Consider the following 9,387-nt stretch of genomic DNA (forward strand, 5'->3'; position numbering starts at 1 on the left):
ACATAATAGTTATAATAGATATAGGTATAAAATATAGATCTAATAGATATAGATATAGGTATAAAATATTAACATAATAGATATTATAGAGATGGGTATAAAGTATAGAAGTAATAGATATAATAGACATAAGTGTAAAATATAGATAGTAGATATAACAGATATAGGTATAAAACACAGACATAATGGATATAATAGATATAGGTATAAAATAGAGACATAATAGATATAATATAGGTATAAAATATAGACATAATAGATATAGGTATTAAATATAGACATAATAGAAATAAGTATGACATATAGACATAATAGATATAATAGGTATGGGTTTAAAATAAACACATAATAGATATAACAGATATAGGTATAAGTTATAGACATAATAGATATAATAGATATAGGTATAAAATATAGACATAATAAATTTAATAGATATAGGTATAAAACATTGATATAATAGATATAATAGACATAGGTAAAAAATACAGATATAGTAGATATAAGAGATATTGGTATAAAATATAGACATAATACATATAATAGATAAAGATATAAAATATAGACATAATAGGTATAATATATATAGGTATAAAATATGGACATAATAGATATAGGTATAAAATATAGACATAATAGATATAATAGATATAGGTATAAAATATAGACAGAGTAGATATAATAGATATAGGTATGAAATATAGACATAATAGATATAATAGATATAGTTATAAAATATAGACAGAAGAGATATAATAGATACAGGTATAAAATATAGACATAACAGATATCGGTATAAAATATAGACATAACAGATATAATACATATAGTTATAAAATATAGACATAACTGGTATAAAAATATAGGTATGAAATATAGACATAACAGATATAGGTATAAAATATACACATAATAGACACAATATATAGATGTATAAAATATAGACATAATAGATATAATAGATATAGGTATAAAAAATAGACATAATAGATATAATATATGTATAAGATATAGACATTATCGATATAATAGATATAGGTATAAAATATAGACATCATAGATATAATAGATATTGGAATAAAATATAGACATAAGAGATATAATAGATATACGTATAAAATATAGACATAATAGATATAATAGATATATGTATAAGATGTAGACATAATCGATATAATAGACACACGTTTAAAATATAGACATAATAGATATAATAGATATAGGTATGAAATATAGACAAAATAGATACAATAGATATAGGTATAAAATATAGACATAATAGATATAATAAATATAGGTATAAAATATAGACATAATAGATATAATAGATATAGGTATGAAATATAGACATAATAGATATAACAGATATATGTATAATATATATACATAATCGATGCAATAGATATAGGTATAAAATATAGACATAAGTGATATAATAGATATAGCTATAAAATATAGACATAATAGATATAATATATATAGGAATAAAATACAGACATACTTGAAATAGGTATAAAATATAGACAAAATAGATATGAAAGATATAGGTATAAATATAGACATAATAGATATAATAAATATAGGTATAAAATATAGACATAATAGATATAATAGATATATTTATAAGATATAGACATAATCAATATAATAGATATAGGTATAAAATATATACATAATAGATGTAATAGATATATGTATAAAATATAGACTTAATAGATATAATTGATATAGAAATAAAATGCAGACATAATTGAAATAAGTATAAAATATAGACAACAGAGATATAAAAGATATAGGTATAAAATATAGACATAATAAACATAATAAATATAGGTACAAAATATAGACATAATAGATATAATAGATATATGTATAAGATATAGACATAATAGATATAATAGAAAAAGATATAAAATATAGACATACATATAATAGGGGTAGGTATGAAATATAGACATTATAGTTATAAAAGATATATGTATAAGATATAGACATAATAGATACACTAGGTAGAGGTATAAAATATAGACATCATAGGTATAATAGATATAGATATAAAATATAGACATAATAGATATAGGTATAAAATATAGACATCTTACATATAATAATTGTAGGTATAAAATATAGACATGATAGATATAATAGAAATAGGTATAAAATATAGACATAATAGATATAATACATATAGATATAAAATATAGATATAATAGATATAGGTATAAAATATAGACATAATAGATGAAATAGATATAGGTATAAAATATAGACATAATACATATACGTATAAAATATAGAGAAAATAGATATAGGTATAAAATATAGACATAGATATAATAGATATAAAATATAAACATAATAGATATAAGAGAGATGGGGATAAAATATAGACGTAATAGATAAAATAGATATAGGTGAAAAATATAGACATATTAGATATAATAGGTATAGGTATAAAATATAGACATAATGGATATAATAGGTATAGGTTTTAAATAAAGACATAATGGATATAATAGACATAGGTATAAGATAGAGACATAATAGATATAATAGATATAGGTATAAAATATAGAAATAATAGATATAATAGAAAAGGTATAAAATATAGACATAATAGATATAATAGATATAGGAAAAAAATATGGACATAATTGAAATAGGTATAAAATATAGAGAAAATAGATATAAAAGATATAGGTATAAAATATAGACATAATAGATACAATAGATACAGTTATGAAATATAGACATAATAGATATAATAGATATAGGTATAAAATAGAGACAGAGTAGATATAATAGATATAGGTATAAAATATAGACATATTAGATATCGGTATAATATATAGACATACTAGATATAATAGATATAGGTATAAAATATAGACACAACTGGTAAAAAAATATAGGTATGAAATATATACATAATACATATAGGTGTAATATATACATATATTACTATATAATAGATATATGTAAAAGATATAGACATAATAGATATAATAGATATAGGTATAAAATATAGATATAAAAAATATAATAGATACAGGATTAAATACAGACATAATTGAAATAGGTATAAAATATAGACAAAAGAGATATAAAAGATATAGGTATCAAATATTGACATAATAGATATAATAGATATATGTATAAGATATATACATAATAGATACAATAGATATAGGTATAAAATATAGACATAATAGATATAATAGATACAGGTATAAAATAGAGACATAATAGATATAATAGATATAGATATAAAATAGAGACATAATAGATATAGGTATAAAATATAGACATACTGGATATAATAGATATAGGTATAAAATATAAACATAACAGATATCGGTATAAAATATACACATAATAGATACAATAGATATAGGTTTAAAATACAGACATAACAGATATAAGAGATATAGGAATAAAATACAGACATAATTGAAATAGGTATAAAATATAGACAAAATAGACATAAAAGATATCGGTATAAAATGTAGACATAATAGATATAATAAATATAGGTATAAAATATAGACATAATACATATAATAGATATAGATATGAAATATAGACATAACAGATATAATAGGGATTCGAATGAAATATAGACATCATAGATACAATAGATATATGTTTAAGATATAGACATAATAGATACAATAGATATAGATATAAAATATAGACATAATAGATATGATAGATATAGATATAAAATGTAGACATAATAGATATAGCTATAAAATATAGACATATTAGATATAATAATTACAGGTATAAAATATAGACATAATTGATAAAATAGATTTAGCTATAAAATATAGGCATAATAGATATAGGTATAAAATATAGACAAAATAGATATAGGTACACAGTATAGACATAAGAGATATAATAGATTTAGGTATAAATACACATAATAGATATAATAGATATAGGTATAAAATATAGACATAACAGACATAATAGATATAGGTATAAAATAAAGACATTATAGATATAATAGATATAGGTATAAAGTATAGACATAATAGATATAATGGATATAGGTATAAAATATAGACAATGAAGATATAACAGATATAGGTATAAAATGTAGACATAATAGATATAATAGACATAGGTATAAAATATAGACATAATAGATATAATAGATAGACATATGAAACATAAACATAGTAGGTATAATAGATATCGATATAAAATATGAACATAATAGATATAAGAGAGGTATGAAATTGAGACATAATAGATATAATAGACATAGGTGTAAAATATAGACATAAAAGATGTAATACATAGAGGTATAAAATATAGACATCATAGATATAATAGATATAGGTATGAAATATAGACATAATAGATATAGGTATATAATATAGACATAATTGATAGAATAGATAGAGGTATAAAATATACACATAATAGATATAGGTATAATAAATACACATAATAGAATAGATAGAGGTATAAAATATAGACATAATAGATATAGCTATAAAATATAGACATAATAGGTATAAGATATATAGTTATAAAATATAGACATAATACTTATAATAGATATAGGTATAAAATATAGACATAATAGATATAATATATATAAGTATAAAATATAGACTTAATAGATATAATAGTATAGGTATAACATGTAGACATAATAGATATAAGAGATATAGGTATAAAATCTAGACATAAAAGGTATAATAGATATACGTATAACATATAGACATAATAGATATACATATAGATATAAAATATAGACATAATAGATATAATAGATATGTTTAAAAAATATAGACATAATAGATATAATAGATATAGGTAAGAAATATAGACATAATAGATACAATCGATATAGGTAGAAGATACAGACATAATAGATACAATAGATATACGTATAAAATATAGGCATAATAGATATAGATATAGGTATAAAATATAGATGAAATAGATATACGTGTAAAATATAGATATAATAGATATGATAGATACAGGTATAAAATATAGATATCATAAATATAGGTATCAAAAATAGATGTAATAGTTATAATAGATATAGGTATAAAATATAGATATAATAGATATATTTAAAAATTAAAAATATAACAGATACAATCGATATAGGTATAAAATATAGACATAATAGGTATAATAGATATGGGTATGTAATATAGACATAATAGATATAATATATACAGGTATAAAATATAGACATAATAGATATTATATATATAGGAATAAAATATAGATATAATACATATAGTTATAAAATATAGATATAATTCATATAGGTATAAAATATAGACATAAAGTTATAATAGATATACGTATAAAATATACACAGAATAGATACAATAGATATAGGTGTAAAATATAGACATAATAGATATAGATATAAAATATAGACATAATATATATAATGGACACAGATATAAAATATAGACATAATATATAGTTATAATATATAGACATAATAGATATAATAGATATAGGTGCAAAATATAGACATAATATATAGTTATAAAATATAGACATAATAATTATAATAGATATAAGTATAAAATATATAAAAAATACATATAGGTATAACATTTAGACATAATGGATATAATAGATATAGGTATAAAATATAGATATAATAGATATAGGTATAAAATATAGTTATGATAGATATAGGTATATAATATGGATATAATAGATGTAATAGATAAAGATATAAAATATAGACATAATAGATATAATAGATATAGGTATAAAATATAGACATAATAGATATAAGTATAAAATATAGACATAATAGATACAGATAAAAGTATAAAATATAGACATAATAGATATAGGTATGAAATACAGACATAATAGATATTATAGATATAGGTATAAAATATAGACAAAATAGATGTAATAGCCATAGGTATAAAATATAGACATAATAGATAGATATCGGTATAAAATATATACATAAAAGATATAATATATAGGGGTATAAAATATAGACATAATAGATATGGGTATAAAATATCGATATAATAGACATGATAGATATATGTATAAAATAGAGATATAATAGATATAGTTATCAACTATAGATTTAATAGATATAATAGATATCGGTATAAAATATAGATATAATAGATATAATATATAAAATATAAATATAATAGACATAATAGATATAGGTATAAAATATAAACGTAATAGATATTGCTATAAAATATAGACATAATAGATATAATAGATCCAGGTAAAAATAAAGACATTATAGATATAGGTATAAAATATAGACATCATTGATATAATAGATACAGTTATAAAATATAGACATAATAGATGTAATAGATATTGGTATAAAATATACACATAATAGATATAATAGATATAGGTATCAAATATAGACATAAAAGATCAAATAGATATAGGTATACAATTCAGACATAATAGATATAATGGATATCGGTATAAAATATAGACATAATAGATATAATAGATATTGGTATAAAATATAGACATAATAGATATACGTATAAAATATAGACATAATAGATATAATAGATATAGCTATAAAATATAGAGATAATAGATATAGGTATAAAATATAGACACAATCGATATAATAGATACAGTTATAAAGTATAGACATAATAGATATAATAGATATAGGTATAAAATAAAGACATAATAGATAAAATACATATAGGTATAAAATGCAGACATAAGAGATGGAACAGATAGAGGTATAAAATATTGACATAATAGATGTAATAGATACAGTTATAAAGTATAGACATAATAGGTATAATAGATATAGCTATAAAATAAAGACATAATAGATATAATACATGTAGGTATAAAATATAGACATAATAGATATTATCGATAGAGGGATAAAATATAGACATAATAGATATAATAGATATAGGTATAAAATACAGACATAATAGATATAATATATACAGGTTTAAAATATAGACATAATAGATATAATAGATATAGGTAATAAATATAGACAAAATAGTTATAGGTATAAAATATAGACATAATAGATATAATAGATATATGTATAAAATATTGATATAATAGATATAATAGATATAGGTATAAAATATAGACATAATAGATATAATAGATATAGGTATAAAATATAGACAAATTAGATATAATAGATACAGGTGTAAAATATAGACATAATAGATATAGGTATAAAATATAGACATAATAGATATAATAGATGTAGGTATGAAATATAGACATAATAGATATAATAGATATAGGTATAAATTATAGACATAATAGATATAGGTATAAAATATAGACATCTTACATATAATAATTGTAGGTATAAAATATAGACATAATAGATATAATAGATATAGGTTCAAAATGTAGACATAATAGATATAATAGATAACGGTATAAAATATAGTTATAATATATAAAGGTATAAAACATAGATATAATAGATAAAATAGATATAGGTGTAAAATATAGACATAATAGATATAATAGAAATAGGTGTCAAATATAGACATAAGAGATATAATAGATATATTTATAACAGATAGACATAATAGATATAATAGATATAGGTATAAAATATAGACATAATAGATATAATATAAATAGGTATAAAGTATAGACATAATAGCTATAGGTATAAAATGAAGACATAATAGAGGTAGGTATAATATTTAGACATCATAGGTATAATAGATATAGGTATAAAATATAGACATAAGAGATATAATAGATATAGGTATAAAATATAGGCATAATAGATATAGGTATAAAATACAGACATAATAGATATAATAGAGATATATATGAAATACAGATGTAATAGATATAATAGATATGGGTATAAAATATAGACATAATAGACATAATAGATATAGGTATAAAATACAGACATAATAGATATAATAGATATAGGTATGAAATACAGTCAAAATATATATTATAGATATAGGTATAAAATATAGACAAAATAAATGTAATAGGCATAGGTATAAAATATAGACAGAATAGATATAATAGATATCGGTATAAAATATAAACATAAAAGATATAATATATAGGGGTATAAAAAATTGATATAATAGATATAGGTATAAATTATCGATATAATAGATATACGTATAAAATATAGATATAATAGATATAGGTATAAAATATAGATATAATAGATATAATTATAAAATATGAATATAATAGATATAATTGTTAAAGGTATAAAATATGGATATAATAGATAACGGTATAAAATACAGTTAAAATATATAAAGGTATAAAACCTAGATATAATAGGTATAATAGATATAGGTATAAAATATAGACATAATAGAAATAGGTGTCAAATATAGACATATTTCTAATATAATAGAAATAGGTGTCAAATATAGACATAATAGATATAATAGATATATTTATAACAGAGAGACATAATAGATATAATAGATATAGGTATAAAATATAGACATAATAAACATAATATATATAGGTATAAAGTATACACATAATAGATATAGGTATAAAATGTAGACATAATAGATGTAGGTGTAACATTTAGACATAAAAGTAATAATAGATATAGGTATAAAATATAGACATAATATATAATAGATATATGTACAAAATATACACATAATAGATATAGGTATAATATAGACATAATATATAAAATAGATATAGGTGTAAAATATAGACACAATAGATATAATAGATACAGATATAAAATGTAGATATAATAGATATAATTATAAAAAATATAAATATAATAGATATAATTTATTTAGGTAAAAAACATAGATATAATGTATATAGATATAAAATATTGTTATAATAGATATAGGTATAAAATATAGATATAATAGATATAATAGATATAGGTATAAAATATAGACATAATAGATATAATTTATAGATTTATAAAATACAGACATAATAGATATAATAGTAGAGGGATAAAATATAGACATAATAGATATAATAGATATAGATATAAAATACAGACATAATAGATATAATAGATATAGGTATAAAATATACATATAATAGATATAATAGATATACATGTAAAATATAGATATAATTGATACAATGATAAAATATAAATCTTATAGATATAATAGATATAGGTATACAATATAGACATAATAGATATATGTATAAAATATAGACATAATAGATATAATGGATATAGGTATTAAATATAGACATAATAGATACAGGTATAAAATATAGACATAACAGTTATAGATATAAAATATAGACATAATAGATATAGGTATACAATAAGACATAATAGATATAATCAATATAGGTATAAAATATATTCTTAATAGATATAGGTATACAATATAGACATAATAGATATAA

The sequence above is a fragment of the Rhinopithecus roxellana genome, unplaced genomic scaffold (genome assembly GCF_007565055.1).
Source record: "Rhinopithecus roxellana isolate Shanxi Qingling unplaced genomic scaffold, ASM756505v1 contig1952, whole genome shotgun sequence".
Classification (NCBI taxonomy): Eukaryota; Metazoa; Chordata; class Mammalia; order Primates; family Cercopithecidae; genus Rhinopithecus; species Rhinopithecus roxellana.